General features: G+C 43.9%; 1 long non-coding RNA gene across 1 annotated transcript; it reads left to right on the plus strand.

The window, feature by feature from the left end:
* Positions 1-10,459: 10,459 nt before the first annotated feature.
* Positions 10,460-11,206, plus strand: LOC141101707 (uncharacterized). The gene is made up of 3 exons (XR_012235079.1): positions 10,460-10,551; positions 10,649-10,720; positions 11,155-11,206. It is a non-coding gene; the product is annotated as an uncharacterized lncRNA (long non-coding RNA).
* Positions 11,207-14,787: the final 3,581 nt, after the last annotated feature.

A 14,787-nucleotide genomic window follows, 5' to 3' on the forward strand; every position in this document is an offset into this window, starting at 1 on the left:
ACGCTAGTATAGATCTGATCGGATCAGATATTGATCCGTTCAGATACTATACCACTAAGGGAGGCGTATGCTGCGTGCGTGGTTGTTAGCGGTACTGGCGCTAACCTGATGCTGCCTGGGGCTGGTGCTTGCCAGTTCACCAAAACGCCACCAAAAAAACTGTTAGCGATCGCAGGGATCAGGCCTGACTCTGCGAACGCTGCAGTTATGCGTTTAGTGTTTTGTAAGGGACAGTGATCGATCGATACTGCACTTGGGTGGGCCGGGCCGGGCGGAGGGGCAAAACGCAGGTGCTAGCAGGTATCTGGGCTGATCCCGCTAACACTGCGTTTTTGGGAACCCTAAACTGCTGGGGACGCTAGTATAGATCTGATCGGATCAGATATTGATCCGATTAGATACTATACCACTAAGGGAGGTGTACGGTGCGTGCGTGGGTGTTAGCGCTACTGGCACTAATCTGACGCTGCCTGGTGCTTGCTTGCCAGTTCACCAAAATGCTACCAAAAAAACTGTTAGCGATCGCAGGGATCAGGCCTGACTCTGCGAACGCTGCAGTTATGCGTTTAGTGTTTTGTAAGTGACAGCGATCGATCGATACTGCACTTGGGTGGGCCGGGCGGAGGGGCAAAACGCAGGTGCTAGCGGGTATCTGGGCTGATCCCGCTAACACTGCGTTTTTGGGAACCCTAAACTGCTGGGGACGCTAGTATAGATCTGATCGGATCAGATATTGATCCGATCAGATACTATACCACTAAGGGAGGCGTATGCTGCGTGCGTGGGTGTTAGCGGTACTGGCGCTAATCTGACACTGCCTGGGGCGACGCATATCACCGCCGGGCGATCAGGGGGCTAAATCTTTATTCGGTAATAAACGGCGGGTGCCCTGACACTATAAAAAATAAACGAACTAACCAGCGTCAACCGTAACGTTTATACGGTGATCAGTGGTGAAAGGGTTAACTAGGGGGCAAGCAAGGGGTTAAAACATTTATTAGATAGTATATGGGGGTCCCTGACGCTATAAAACGCTGACGGCGAACCTAAATATTTACCTCACTAACTAGCGTCACCAGCGACACTAATACAGCGATCAGAAAAATGATCGCTTAGCAACACTGGTGACAGGGGGTGATCAAGGGGTTAAAACTTTATTAGGGGGGGTTAGGGGGGCATCCTAGACCTAAAGGGGGGTAATACTAACTGTCCCAACACTGTAACTGTCACAAACTGACACTATGCAGTAATCAGAAAAAAAAAAAAAAAAAAAAAAAAAACCTGCTGGTGTCAGTTTGTGACAGGGGGGGGGTGATTGGGGGGGGATCGGGGGGCGATCGGGGGGGGGATCGGGGTGTTTTGTATGCCTGGCATGTTCTACTGTGTGTGTAGTGTGTTGTGCACTTACATTGATGTCTTCTCCCCTCGGCGCTGGAACGGAATACCGAGCTGAGGGGAGATGACATCATTTCCTTTGCTGCTGTTTAGCATACAGCAGCAAAGGAGTGTTCCCATTGGCCGGCGGCGATCGCGAGGGGGGGGCCACGAACGGATGGCCTCCCCCTCATCTCGGATCGCCGGGGAACAGAACGGGACCGCCTCGGGCGGCGGGGGGGGGTCCGATCGGACCCCCCACCCGCGGAAGGCAAATCACGTACATGTACGTGATTTTGCCTGCCCGTGCCGCTTTGCCGACGTAAATCGGCGTTAGGCGGTCCTTAAGTGGTTAACACCATATCGTTTTGTGTGCATTATTGCCAGTTTAAACCCATATAGTTCTGTGTGCGTTACTGCCAGTTTAACGTCATATAGTTTTGCATGTGTTACTGCCAGTTTAAGGCCATATAGTTCTGTGTGCGTTACTGCCAGTTTAACACCATATAGTTTTGTGTGCATTACTGCCAGTTTATTGCCATATAGTTCTGTGTGCGTTACTGCAGTTTAACGCCATATAGTTCTGTGCGTTACTGCCAGTTTAACACCATTTATATCTGTGTGCGTTACTGCCAGTTTAACGCCAAATCGCTTTGCATGCGTTACTGCCAGTTTAACGCCATATAGTTCTGTGTGCGTTACTGCCAGTTTAATGACATATAGTTTTGTGTGCATTACTGCCTGTTTAACGCAATATAGTTCTGTGTGTCACTGTACGTTTGGTGCATTATATTGCAGTATATTATAGTGTATCCGTGAAGTGTGTCTGTGTAGTGTGAGTACTCAAATTAAAGTGCACCAAACACCTCTTGCCACAGGCAAAGGTGGACGTGGTGGTCAGTCCTCAGGCAGGGCATCATTTCCTCTGTTTAGAGAGTTTGCCCGTGCTATCCAGCCACAGCATGCAGAGGAGGTGGTGGACTGGCTCAATAAACCTTCCTCATCCTCTTCATCACCTGTCACGCAAGCAGAGACAAGTGTGCAGTCCCCTGCAGTTGCCAGAGTGGATAAACCTGCCTCCTTGTCCACATCTATTCCTGCCATAGCCCCAACATCAGCCATTGAGGAGTCAGCTAAGTTATTTGACCACAGCGTCGCCACTTGCTCCTTGATGTTGCCCAGCCACTACTGGATTCAGATGTTGGTTCTGAGGTTGAGGATAACAGGAACATAAGCCTAGAGAGAGGGAGGAACACTGGTAGACAAATTGGCATTCATGTTCTCCAAGCTGCAGACGTCCTGTCACATGTCCTAAATTTGGTGGTGCAGTGTTTCCTAAGTACTTACCCAGGGTTGCAAGATGTACTAAAGCAGGCCAGAAGAGTCTGTAGCCATTTCAGGTGGTCATACACAGCCAGCACTCGGTTGGCTGAAATTCAGTGGGAATTCCACCTGCCCGTAAACCACCTGATTTGTGACATGCCCACCAGGTACAACTCAACTTTGGGAATGCTGCAGCAGCTATACATGCAGCAGAGGGCCGTCAACGAGTACCTGTGCCAGTATGGCATGATGACAGGCTCAGGACTCCTCTGCTTTTTTTTCTCCATGCCAATGCTTATCATTAAGGATGCATGCACTCTATTGTCACCATTTGAGGGAGGCCACAAGGATGGTGAGCAGTGACAGTGCATGCATCAGTGACACAATCCCTGTTGTGTTCCTGCTGGAGCAGACTCTGTGGGGCATTATGGACAGGGCACTGGAGGCAGAGCAGCAGGAGGAAGAGGGGGACTTCCTTTTCTGTCAAGGCCCACTTAATCCAGACACCATCATTCCTTTTTCACAGAACACACAGGAGGAGAGAGGGGAGGAGGATGAGGAGGAGGATTTTGGCACTTTCATAGGCTTTGAAGAAGAGGAAGACATTCGTCAATCTGTAAGCGATGGCTTTCTAACCCCAGGACCCATGGGAGTAGTACATGGCTGGGAGGAGGAAGTTGCAGATGCTATCATCCTGAGTGTGAGGCACATGGGCAACCTGTGTCAAAGCCTGTGAAAGGACCCAAGAATACGTGGCAGAAAGGAGAAGGATGATTACTGGTTGGCAACCCTCCTTGACCACCGCTATAAGGGGAAGGTCTCAGAACTCATCCCGTCCCCACAGAGAGTGCAAAAGATAAAATCTCTTGGGGACATGTTAAAGAGGATTTTATTAAACGTTTTTCCTGAATGTTTTTGGTATGGGTTTCATGGGCACAATTAACACCCAAAGACCAATTTTTCAGCATCTGTTTGACAGGTGCATACCACTGCAATTTTTTACAGCAAGGCCAATTCTTGCTTTCATCAAAATTACCTCTATATGGTTACGGTGGGAAGGCACCACCGACACCCAAAGACCAATTTTTACACACCCATTACTTCTATCCAAAGTCAAAGTGACACCAGAATGTATCCAAAAAATCTCTAATCTTGTTCCCAGTGCATTAAATTGTGGCCTCATCATACACATTGGCTCTCCAGCTGTTGCTGAGCAAAATAAAGGCAGCTTGCAGGGAAAATTTCATTTTTTTGGCTTTATAAATGCAATTATTGCTGCAGCAGATTCTAGACATGGTAGAGATCTGCTGCTTTGCAGGTAGACCAAGGCGACCCCCCAGGCACTATATTGGAAGGAATTTTTCATTTTTATGCTTTCACTTTAAAAATAAAAAAAATCACTGCTCATTTAACAATGACGTTTTTCACAAACTTATTTTTTTAATGATACATGTCTCCCAGGGCAGGACCTAGACCCCTATAACCATTTTTTGCCCAATTACTTGCATATAAGCCTCCAAAAAGGACACTTTTGATTTTTGACGTTCGGGTCCCATTGACTTTAATGGGGTTCGTTAATCGGGTCCGAACTTTTGCGATGATCGAAAGTTCTGGTGCAAACTGAACAGGGGTCCGTTTGGCCCATCCCTATTTATTTGAGGAAAAGTAATGAATGATCAATGTTAAAGGTTAGCAGTGTAGTCCAACCATGTAGACCATGTTTGTAAGAAGTTAGAGTAATGCAGCATACACACGATCGCACATTCCAACAACAAAATCCATGTTTTTTTTCTGACGGATGTTGGCTCAAACTTGTCTTGCATACACACGGTCACACAAATCTTGATGGAAATTCCGAACGCCAAGAACGCAGTGACGTAAGACGGCACTATAAAAGGGAAGTTCAATAGCCAGTGCACCACCCTTTGGGCTCCTTCTGCTAATCTCGTGTTAGTAGAAGTTTGGTGAGAGACGATTTGCGCTTTTCAGCCTCGTGCTTTTCAGATCCTTACTGCTCTTCAGTTTGTGCTTGTGAGTTAGTATCTGGTTTTCAGCGTGTGTAGTCAGTTCGCATTTGTTTTTCAGTGCGTATTATTATAGTACGTATTTGGTTTTCAGCTTGTTCTTGTCCGCTCCTTTCTGATTTTCAGCTCGCTCTTCTCAGGCCTTTCTGATTGTTATTTCGTTGTGACCAGCCGACCGTTTTGAAGCCATGTTGCGGGTAAGTACTCATCGTAGAGTTTGTGCTGTGAAGGGGCTTAGTGTTGGGGTTCTTACTTTGACCCAAGTGTTGGGGTTCTTACTTTGACCCAAGCCCAGTCCATGAACAGGGCGGGGAGGAGTTCATGGACCAAGAATTGGTTACTCCAGCGTGACCAATTCTCTCATATGCCTTTGTTGTGGGAGATCCGTGAGAATAATCCTGATGATTTCTGGAATTATCTCCGGATGATGGACCCCGTTTTTCACCATTTGTTGGCTTTGCTGTCCCCTTATATTATGAAGCAGGACACCTGCATGCGGCAAGCCATCACTTCTGAGCAGAGGCTAGTCGCCCCGTACTTGGCGACAGGGAGAAATCTGCAGGACATCAACTTCTCGACAGGCATTCCAGAGACCTGTTCTGCCATCATTCAGGTCCTGCAGAAGGACTGTATTAGGGTAAGTTTTCTCCTTTAACATCACATTATATGTATTTAATGTTTGCTAATGTATTGTATTTCTTTCATCATTCCCTAATTACCATGATTGTAATATGCTGTGAATGTCCCCTTTGTCCTCATGCATGCTTGAAGTTTTTAAACTTCCTTTTTTGTCCTTCATGCAAATTTGCCTTCACTAACCTCCCCAGCATGCTATCCTGGGCCCATACACACCTAGCCTAGTCACTTAACAATGTATTTTGTCAGCTCCATAGTAGTGCTTTGCCCTAAACACCCCCTAAAATGTGTCCAAATGTTATTTATGTCCTTAATTTCATGCAGAGTGCCAGAGGCTTTTTTTGGGGGTCCCAAAATCATTTTGAACCCTCCTTCCCCCCCCAATCGCTAAGTCAACCGATACCAATCTTCTATCTGCTGACTTTGTCAAACCCATACACACTATACCTACCTCTTTTGTGGTCAGATTTCTGTATGAATTCCCCAAAGCATGTAGTGAAAGGGCCTGCCAGAATACTTTCAAATGGTACTGTTTAAAGTTTTGTTCTCCTATTATCTTGATAGGTAATTGCTGAATGTAAAAAAGTGCTTCAATTTGTACATGTGTATTTATATCAAATATATGGAGTACTTTGCAGGTAGGGGGGCCATTGATATGCCAGAAAATCTTTCTTAAACATTTTAAAAATAAATTTGAAAGGTAAACTGAAATAAGATTTCCTTTGATTTACTGCTTGTGTTTCTTTTAGCTGTCTCCTAGGTTATCCAATGGGCTTTTCTTTTTGGCCATTTTCTTCAACAGTGCAAATGTAATTTATTTGATACATGAGGTGACAATCTCTTCTTCAGCAAACTATTATGTTGTGGGTCTGCTACACTCACACCTTGTTTTTGTTGTTAATGCATGTAATCCATTAATGATAAAAATATTCATCATTTTCACCACCATGAATTCATTTTTGCGAGTCACGAAAATGGCCTGATTGTGGCAAATTTTAAAGCACTGTGGGAGTTATTTACTAAAGGCAAATCCACTTTGCGCTACAAGTGCACTGCAAAAGTGCACTTGAAACTGCACTGAAAGTGCACTTGTAGTGCAAAGTGGATTTGCCTTTAGTACATAACCCCCATTGTCACTGTAAACACCAACTTACTTAAAAAATGCTATTTAGCATTGAAAGAAGAAGCCACACATTGTTGATTAGAAATTTTTACTCTGTGCACATTCACATGTGCGTTAGAAAAGGGTTTTTGAACAAACCAACATATTTACCAAATATGAACAAACCAACATAAACCACCCCCATCAAATCATTCTCTGCAGCTATTACCTTTTGTACCACCAACCCCTCCCTTTAGAATGTAAGCTCTACGAGCAGGGCCCTCCTGTATCTTTTGTATTGAACTGTACTGTAATTGTGTTGTCCCCCCTATACATTGTAAAGCGCTGAGTAAACTGTTGGTGCTATGTAAATCGAGAGTAATAATAGTAATTTTTAAAATAACATTTTGGCGTTTGACATTACAAAATAGCCTTATTAGTGGTAAACAGGCATGTTTAAAACCATAAAACAATACACAACTCAGGAACTTATAAAGATCAACTTTGATAATTTGAAGGCAATATCAGTTATTAGTATGTCCAAACTGTGTTGATATTGCCTTCATCAGATGGGGTGATGTCACCCCTGTGAAAGCCAAATTTTGAAGATGCACACAAATCGAGAGTCAAAATGGGGATTTCCCTCCTGATCCCATGCCTAATATCAACATGTGCTAGCTCCCATCATGGGGGATCAATGGACGTTTTTCAGGGGTGCAACCCCTTCCTTTCAGCTACTTGAGTTGCGAGGAAGGGGTTGCACCCACAAAACGAGTACATTGATATCCTGTGTTGGCAGATAGCACATGTTGACACACTATGTGCATCTACAAAATTTGGCTTTCAATATACTTCAAAAAAAATTCAAAAATGTTAAAAATATTAACAAATAGAAGAATTTAGGTGTGTTTAAAATTCTGCCTAAAACACAATGATGTTTTTGAGTCTTTTTTCAACATCGTTAATGTTTTCCTTGATCTTCTGTAAATCCCGATTGCACACCTAGATCTCCCCGATGAGGACGTGTGCACTTCTTCCACAACATCCACATCACCTAAAATAAAAAAACACACCATGTATTATAAATATGCAGGCATACATCTATAACCTGAAGCTGTGGTCCCAGGCACTCACCTGTTGTGGTCACTATTTCGCCCACTTCATAAACCTCTCCTTCCTCCACATCCTCTGGTTGTGGTGTTAGTATTTCCCCTTCTTTAGGAGGTTGGGGGTCCCTGGTGTCCTCTGATGTCCGAGTATTTTCTCCCCTATGTGAATAAAAAAAGGTATACTTAGCACACAGATATTTGAGGGCAGAAAAAGGAATCTGAAACATTGCTTGGAAGTGTCGTACAATTGTCTTTTTGTGCAGAGTTCCAAGCAGAAGAAATTTTTTTTTACCTTTCTAAAGCTGGAATACTTACCTTTTTTGTACAATTTCCACACATGGAGACACCCCTAGTATCCACTGGAGCACCTGTGTGGGACACCCTAAAAAGTTTGTTCTGGTGTCCCACATTAGTGCTCCTGCATCCAGATGTGTAAACAGCTGCTGCGTGTCCTCTCCTTACACTGAATCAAGATTACATTCATTCTAGTTACAAACCCATCTAGACAACAATGTACTAGACATGTGCACACTGAAATATTTCGTTTCGGAATTTCATTTTCGTCCGAAAAATAAATTTATTTAGTTACTCCCGAAATTCATTTTTCTTTATTTAGTTTTTCGTTAAAAACTTGCATTCGTCCGAAAATCGAAATGAACTAAGGTCGAATCTGTCATTAAAGGCTTACGGTGTCTGTCAAATGTTCAAAGTAGATTTGACGGAGCAGCTAAACTGTACGACCTCTCAATCGTACATTCCGGTCGAATTCTCCGGGATGCATTTGACCGGAAATGTACGATAGCAGCATCGTACAGTTTGTTTAGCTGCTCCGTCGAATCTTCTAACTTTCGACAGACACCATAAGCCAAAGATTTACGTTTGCATGTTTTCGTTTCTGTGTCGAATCTTCATCATTCATGCTCATTGGTCTACTCTGCCCCAGTAGTCAGCCAACCAAACCTTTACATTCTTTTCTCAATCGGAAGTGCAATGGCTGCCGGAAAATCCGACGCTGTGTCTGGCTTAGATATGGTAGCACCAGCAACCCATGAAAACATGGAGGAGGACGTTCCTGGGCCTTCTATGGAGGCAGCATCCAAAAATGGGCGCAGGAGGGGGACACAAGCTGCAACCAGCAGGAAGCGTAACCTTATGTGGACTCACATTGAGTCCCAGGTCCTTGTAAGGGAAACGCTTCCTTGCTGGATGCAGCTGTGTAGCCCGCGCTCCAGGGAAACCACTTTGGAGTGGAAGCGGGAGAAGTGTGAGGAGATCTCCAGGAAGGTCGGGGAGACCTATCGCCACTGGCGTGACCCGACTGCTTGTCGCAAAAAATTCAGCGACATAAAACGGTAAGTATGGTGTCTGACTATTTATTTTTTTTACATTTTAACCACTTCAGCCCCGGAGGTATGGCTGCCAAATGACCGTGCCACTTTGTGCGATTTGGCACTGCAACGCTTTAACTGACAATTGCGTGGTGGTATGACATTGCTCCCAAACAAAATTGACGTCCTTTTTTTCCCACAAATAGAGCTTTCTTTTGGTGGTATTTGATCACCTCTGCGGTTTTTATTTACTTTTTGCTATATAAGTATCCCCAACAAATATATAAAAAACACATTTTTTCCTCAGTTTAGGCCGATATGTATTCTTCTACATATTTTTGGTAACAAAAATTGCAATAAGCGTTTATTGATTGGTTTGTGCAAAAGTTATAGCGTCTACAAAATAGGGATAGTTTTATGGCATTTTTATTAACAATTGTTTTACTAGTAATAGCAGCGATCAGCGATTTTTATTGTGACTGCGACATTATGACGGACACATCGGACACTTCGGATGCCATTTTGGGACCATTGTCATTTATAAAATGATAAAAGCTCAAAAAATGCACTGATTTTACACACACACATAAACATATATTATTGCTATCACATGTGATGTCAGTAAAGTTAAGTGAAATTTTTTTTTTAAAAAGGAATAAATAATTTTCAATTTATCCTCCCTCCTGTGAAAAACCAAATTTGCGCATAGGTGTGCCTAGCCTACACATGAAAGCATAGTTTGCAGTTGCACATGTTAAATATATTATCGCCACGATCATTTTAAGAGGAATATTTCCATGCCCGTTATTTGTTCTTAGTTAGTTATCACTAAACTGAGCAGTAAGTGCTTTTAAGTTCCACTTGACCTGACCACCTGTAGGTTACGCCCCCTTTCTGACCAGGCCATATTCTGCTATTTAGCGTGTTGCAGCTTTAAACTGCACGCTCCTGCGATGTACTACCCAAATTAAATTTATGCTCTTCTCCCGCCACATATAGAGCTTTTATTGGTGGCATTAGATCACCGCTGGGTTTTACATTTTTTGTTATTGAAAAATCAAAAAGTTAAATATTTATATATATATATATAAAAATATGTGTTACGGTGGCTGGACTTAACCCGCCATATGTTTAGTTATTATGGGGGGGTCCACATCCGCAAGTGGGTTAATGCTTTGCAAAAGAAACAAGAAAGGAAATTTTACACTATACACAGTTCACACAAGCGCGTAATAGAAAGGTGGGCTGGAGTGGACAATGGACATTTACTCGGCACAATCCCAATCCTGTCTTTTATTATTTATTATGCACCAAAAAAGCATACGTTTTTCTTACAATAAATTTGGTTAATAAATAAATGTGCAAACCTTGTGCTACATGAAAAAATGTGCCTAATCCAAAAATTCCATTTGCATTGTTTCATTCTACGGGTTCATTCTACATGTGTTTCATGTGTTGATGTTATTTTCAGATTACAATTGTAGTTTAATTGTGGAACCCGTTTCTCTTCTCTTTTTGTTTTGCAGTTCCATAGCGCGTAAGCACAGGCAGTTGGGGGGGCGCAGTGGGAAGCAGGTGCCTCTCCTCCCCCATGAGAAGGAGCTCTTAGCAGCTGTAGGGGAGGATGAGATAAAAAAAGCTGCTGGCTCATCAAGGTTGGTGTCAGCATTGCATTGTGTGCAGGACATTTTTTTTGTCAAGCATGCGACGCGACATAGTCATTTACCATGATGTGTTTGATTTTATTTAAAGATCGTCTCCAGGCCCAGCGCCGCCGAAGGCAGAGAGCGGAGGAGCAGGAGTCCTCCAAATCATCAATGTGCAGTAAGTACTGTAGTAGTGACACTAATACAGTGGTTCCTTTTCCATTTGTTCAGCCTTCCATTGTTGATTCCAGTGTCATTGCTTCTCGCTCATGCAGTGACAGGTAGAGCCTCTGCGACGCTCTGTCAGGTAACGCAAGCGGTTGTGTAACTTACGTAATCTGACAGAATGTTGCCGCTCTGAACTGAGGCACCTGATCAGTGGCGGTGCACCTAGCACTCGCCGGCGCCGCTGGAACCAGGACAGGTAAATGCCTCGTATTTGTTTTTTTTTAATGATTTTTTCTAAATAGTAAATGCATGTCCTTGCCTTGTAGATAAACGTTAGTGACCTGCCCTGTATTGCCATGCTAATGCATAATTAATTTTAACTATTTACACTATAGTATATTTATTTACGTTTATTAACGTTCATCATTTCTCCTTTATAAATAGGTGTCATCCAGTCAGAGGGGGAGATTCAGGAGGAGGAGCCTGAGGCAGCAACGCCCACATGTAAGTTAGTATAATCTTGCTGGTTTCTGCTGAGTGATCATACATGTTTCAATGTTCTTGTACTAATGTGTGAGATTGTTGTACCATGCAGATTGTAATGTTCTTTTCTATCATTAATCAACAGCTACTGAGGCTGAGCAGGAGGTGGAGGAGACTTGCCCTGTAGAGGCTGCTGGGGATGCGGAAGAACAGCCAGACGCGACAGATCCAGGGAGTAAGCATAACTTGTTTTGTATTTTCCAGGCAAATATAGTATTTTAAATATGAAATGCTGATGGCATACCTTGTCTAGAATAGCTTGTGATTTATTCTGCAAGGCTTCGGTTTAGCTTGAATTATTAATTATATTAGTCCCCCTCTGCAGCTGATTCCAGTCTTCCTGTTAGCGTGACCTGTGCTTGTTATTTCCTCAATGTCCCTGATCACGCCACCTTCTTGCTGCAGTTCAGATTCCCAGTCTGAGCCAATCACTGTTAATCATTGTGAATAACACAGCAGGCTGGAGGGGGTGTGTCAGAAAATAATCTCCAGCTATTGGCTGGCAGTCCCTGGACATGTTCAATCTCTGGCATGCCCCTAATGCATGCATTAACACTTTTCTCATGATGTTATACCTGTTATACCTCCTAGCCTAGACCAGGAGTGAGTAACCTACCTAGCCTAGAACAGAAGTGGGGCTTATTCAACAATCAGTGGCCTTACAAAATTATCAACTTTAAAAAGTAGCCTGCTATATTTTATTAAACAACTTTTTATTAGGTCATCCCAAATGCAATGGCTTGAATGGCTTCTCTTTGGTGAGTGTAATATTAAAAGCTGGTACAGCTGATATGTTTTTCTGCAAGAGCAAATGATCTTCCATATTTGCCAAAGTCAGCCAGTCTGGATGAGGTAGATTAGTTAGCACTTAGGCGTCCATTACACCTTAAGATTTTCTCCAGTCGCCCGTGCAACCAAGCGGATAAAATCTTTGGGAGATTCCCCTTTACACTGCTCGATGTGTAGAGGGGAATCCCTTTGTACTCTGGCCGGGGAGGACACTCAGCTCCGCCCCGGTCAGAGTACAGTAAAGTAGTACTATACCTTCCTGTACAGCTCTGCAAATTTGGTATGACGCAGCGAATTGACACAGACACCACTATCTCCTACACACAAATTGATTAGGTGCATCTCACTAAATATCAAAAATGGAAAACTGGTATGGAAGTGAAAACATCTCAAGATGTTACAGGATTGTCTACAAGGGCTGGGAGATCTTTGCCCTTATATAATGTTAGGGTGAAGAAGCCATGTGTATTGTATTATCTATCTATCTAATGTATTTTCTTTTCTTCACAGGTGAAGTCTTCATCCTTCAACTGCAACCTGTGGACGAAGGCCTGGACCTGCCCGCGTCTGGTTGGACTGACTGTCCTTCCTCCCCAGTGGTTTCTACAGGGCATGTTCTCCTCCACCCTCCATCAACTTCCCCCCACTTGGACAGTGACACACCCATTGGTGCCTCCTCCCCAGTGCATCCTTCTCCACCCGCTCCAGAACAAGTTCACATCCCCCACCCTCCAGAGCCACATGTGACTGATTATCTGCAGCGCATTGTGGAAGTCCAAGAGAGACAATATGCCTTAAACCGGAGGCTGTGTCAATCTTTGGCCCTCCACAATTGCCGGCAGCTCCGTCACTATGTGGCTCTGGAGAGGTACCAACGTAGCCTCAGGAGACACCTGAAGGCTACCCGGTACCTTGGTGACCAGTTGGCGGGGATTAATATGTCCCTACAGCGACTGGTCACCAGGTTGGGGGAGAATGTACTTTAATTTTTTTTATTTTAATTTTTTGTTTGTTTTGTTTATGTTAAAAATAAAAAAATTTTGTTCAGAAATACTTGTTTTCTTGAGTTTTGCTTTCCTTGTTAGATTTGTGTGATGTTTATCTAAATGAACTAGTCCATATATTGTTACTAACTTACTAGAGGCCTTATAATTGTAGTTTTTCTACATTTAACCATCAGGCTAAACTTAGAAAATTGATGAGATTTCTGTTTACACTATTCCAATGTGCAAAGGGTAATCCCATGTATTGTGTCCAGTCACGCCGTTCAGCTTTCCCTCCACCAGAATACACAGCAGATAGTTACAGCAGGGGTTACTATACAGTCCTCAACAGTTTACAGGACATAGGTTGCAGGCTTGCAATCATGAGGGCAACTGTTAACCGGACAGAGGTTCACAGGCTAACGCAATCACAAGGGGCAACAGTTCAAAGGGCAGTGTCATGGTTATCCAATAGAGTTTGTCTGTCAGCATACCTGTCTCCATGTGTTCATCTCTAGAGACCAGCTGACCCTCACCTGACTGCTTTTGTAAGCTCTCCTCTAGCATGGCTCCACCCCAGCTCCTATCAGGGAACCCTATATTAACCTGTGCACTGCAAGCCAGCAGTGCTGATCAACCATTGTGTGTTAGCTTTCGTGTGTACTGGCTGTGTTTCCTACGTCTGATTCCAGTTAACTGACTTTGGCCTGTTCTCTACTAGGGATGAGCTTTGAGTTCGAGTCGAACTCATGTTCGACTCGAACATTGGCTGTTCGCAAGTTCGCCGAACAGTGAACAATTTGGGGTGTTCGCGGCAAATTTGAATGCCGCAGAACACCCTTTAAAAGTCTATGGGAGAAATCAAAAGTGCTAATTTTAAAGGCTTATATGCAAGTTATGGGGACCCGGGTCCTGTCCCAGGGGACATGGATCAATGCAAAAAAAGTTTTAAAAACGGCCGTCTTTTCAGGAGCAGTGATTTTAATAATGCTTAAAGTCAAACAATAAAAGTGTAATATCCCTTTAAATTTCATACCTGGGGGGTGTCTATAGTATGCCTGTAAAGGGGCGCATGTTTCCCGTGTTTAGAACAGTCTGACAGCAAAATGACATTTCGAAGGAAAAATTCCATTTAAAACTACCCGCGGCTATTGCATTGCCGACAATACACATAGAAGTTCATTGATAAAAACGGCATGGGAATTAAACACAGGGAAACCCCGAACCAAAATAAAAAAAAAAAAAATGACGTGGGAGTCCCCCTAAATTCCATACCAGGCCCTTCAGGTCTGGTATGGATATTAAGGGGAACCCCGGCCAAAATTAAAAAAAAAAAAAGACGTAGGGTTACCCCTAAATTCCATACCAGACCCTTCAGGTCTGGTATGGATTTTAAGGGGAACCCCGCGCCAAAAAAAAAAAAACGGCGTGGGGTCCCCCCAAAAATCCATACCAGACCCTTATCCGAGCACGCAACCTGGCAGGCCGCAGGAAAAGAGGGGGGGACAAGAGTGCGGCCCCCCTCCTGAACCGTACCAGGCCACATGCCCTCAACATTGGGAGGGTGCTTTGGGGTAGCCCCCCAAAACACCTTGTCCCCATGTTGATGAGGACAAGGGCCTCATCCCCACAACCCTGGCCAGTGGTTGTGGGGGTCTGCAGGCGGGGGGCTTATCAGAATCTGGAAGCCCCCTTTAACAAGGGAACCCCCAGATCCCGTCCCCCCCTGTGTGAAATGGTAAGGGGGTACTTACCCCTACCA

Source organism: Aquarana catesbeiana, linkage group LG01 (genome assembly GCF_042186555.1).
Source record: "Aquarana catesbeiana isolate 2022-GZ linkage group LG01, ASM4218655v1, whole genome shotgun sequence".
Lineage (NCBI taxonomy): Eukaryota > Metazoa > Chordata > Amphibia > Anura > Ranidae > Aquarana > Aquarana catesbeiana.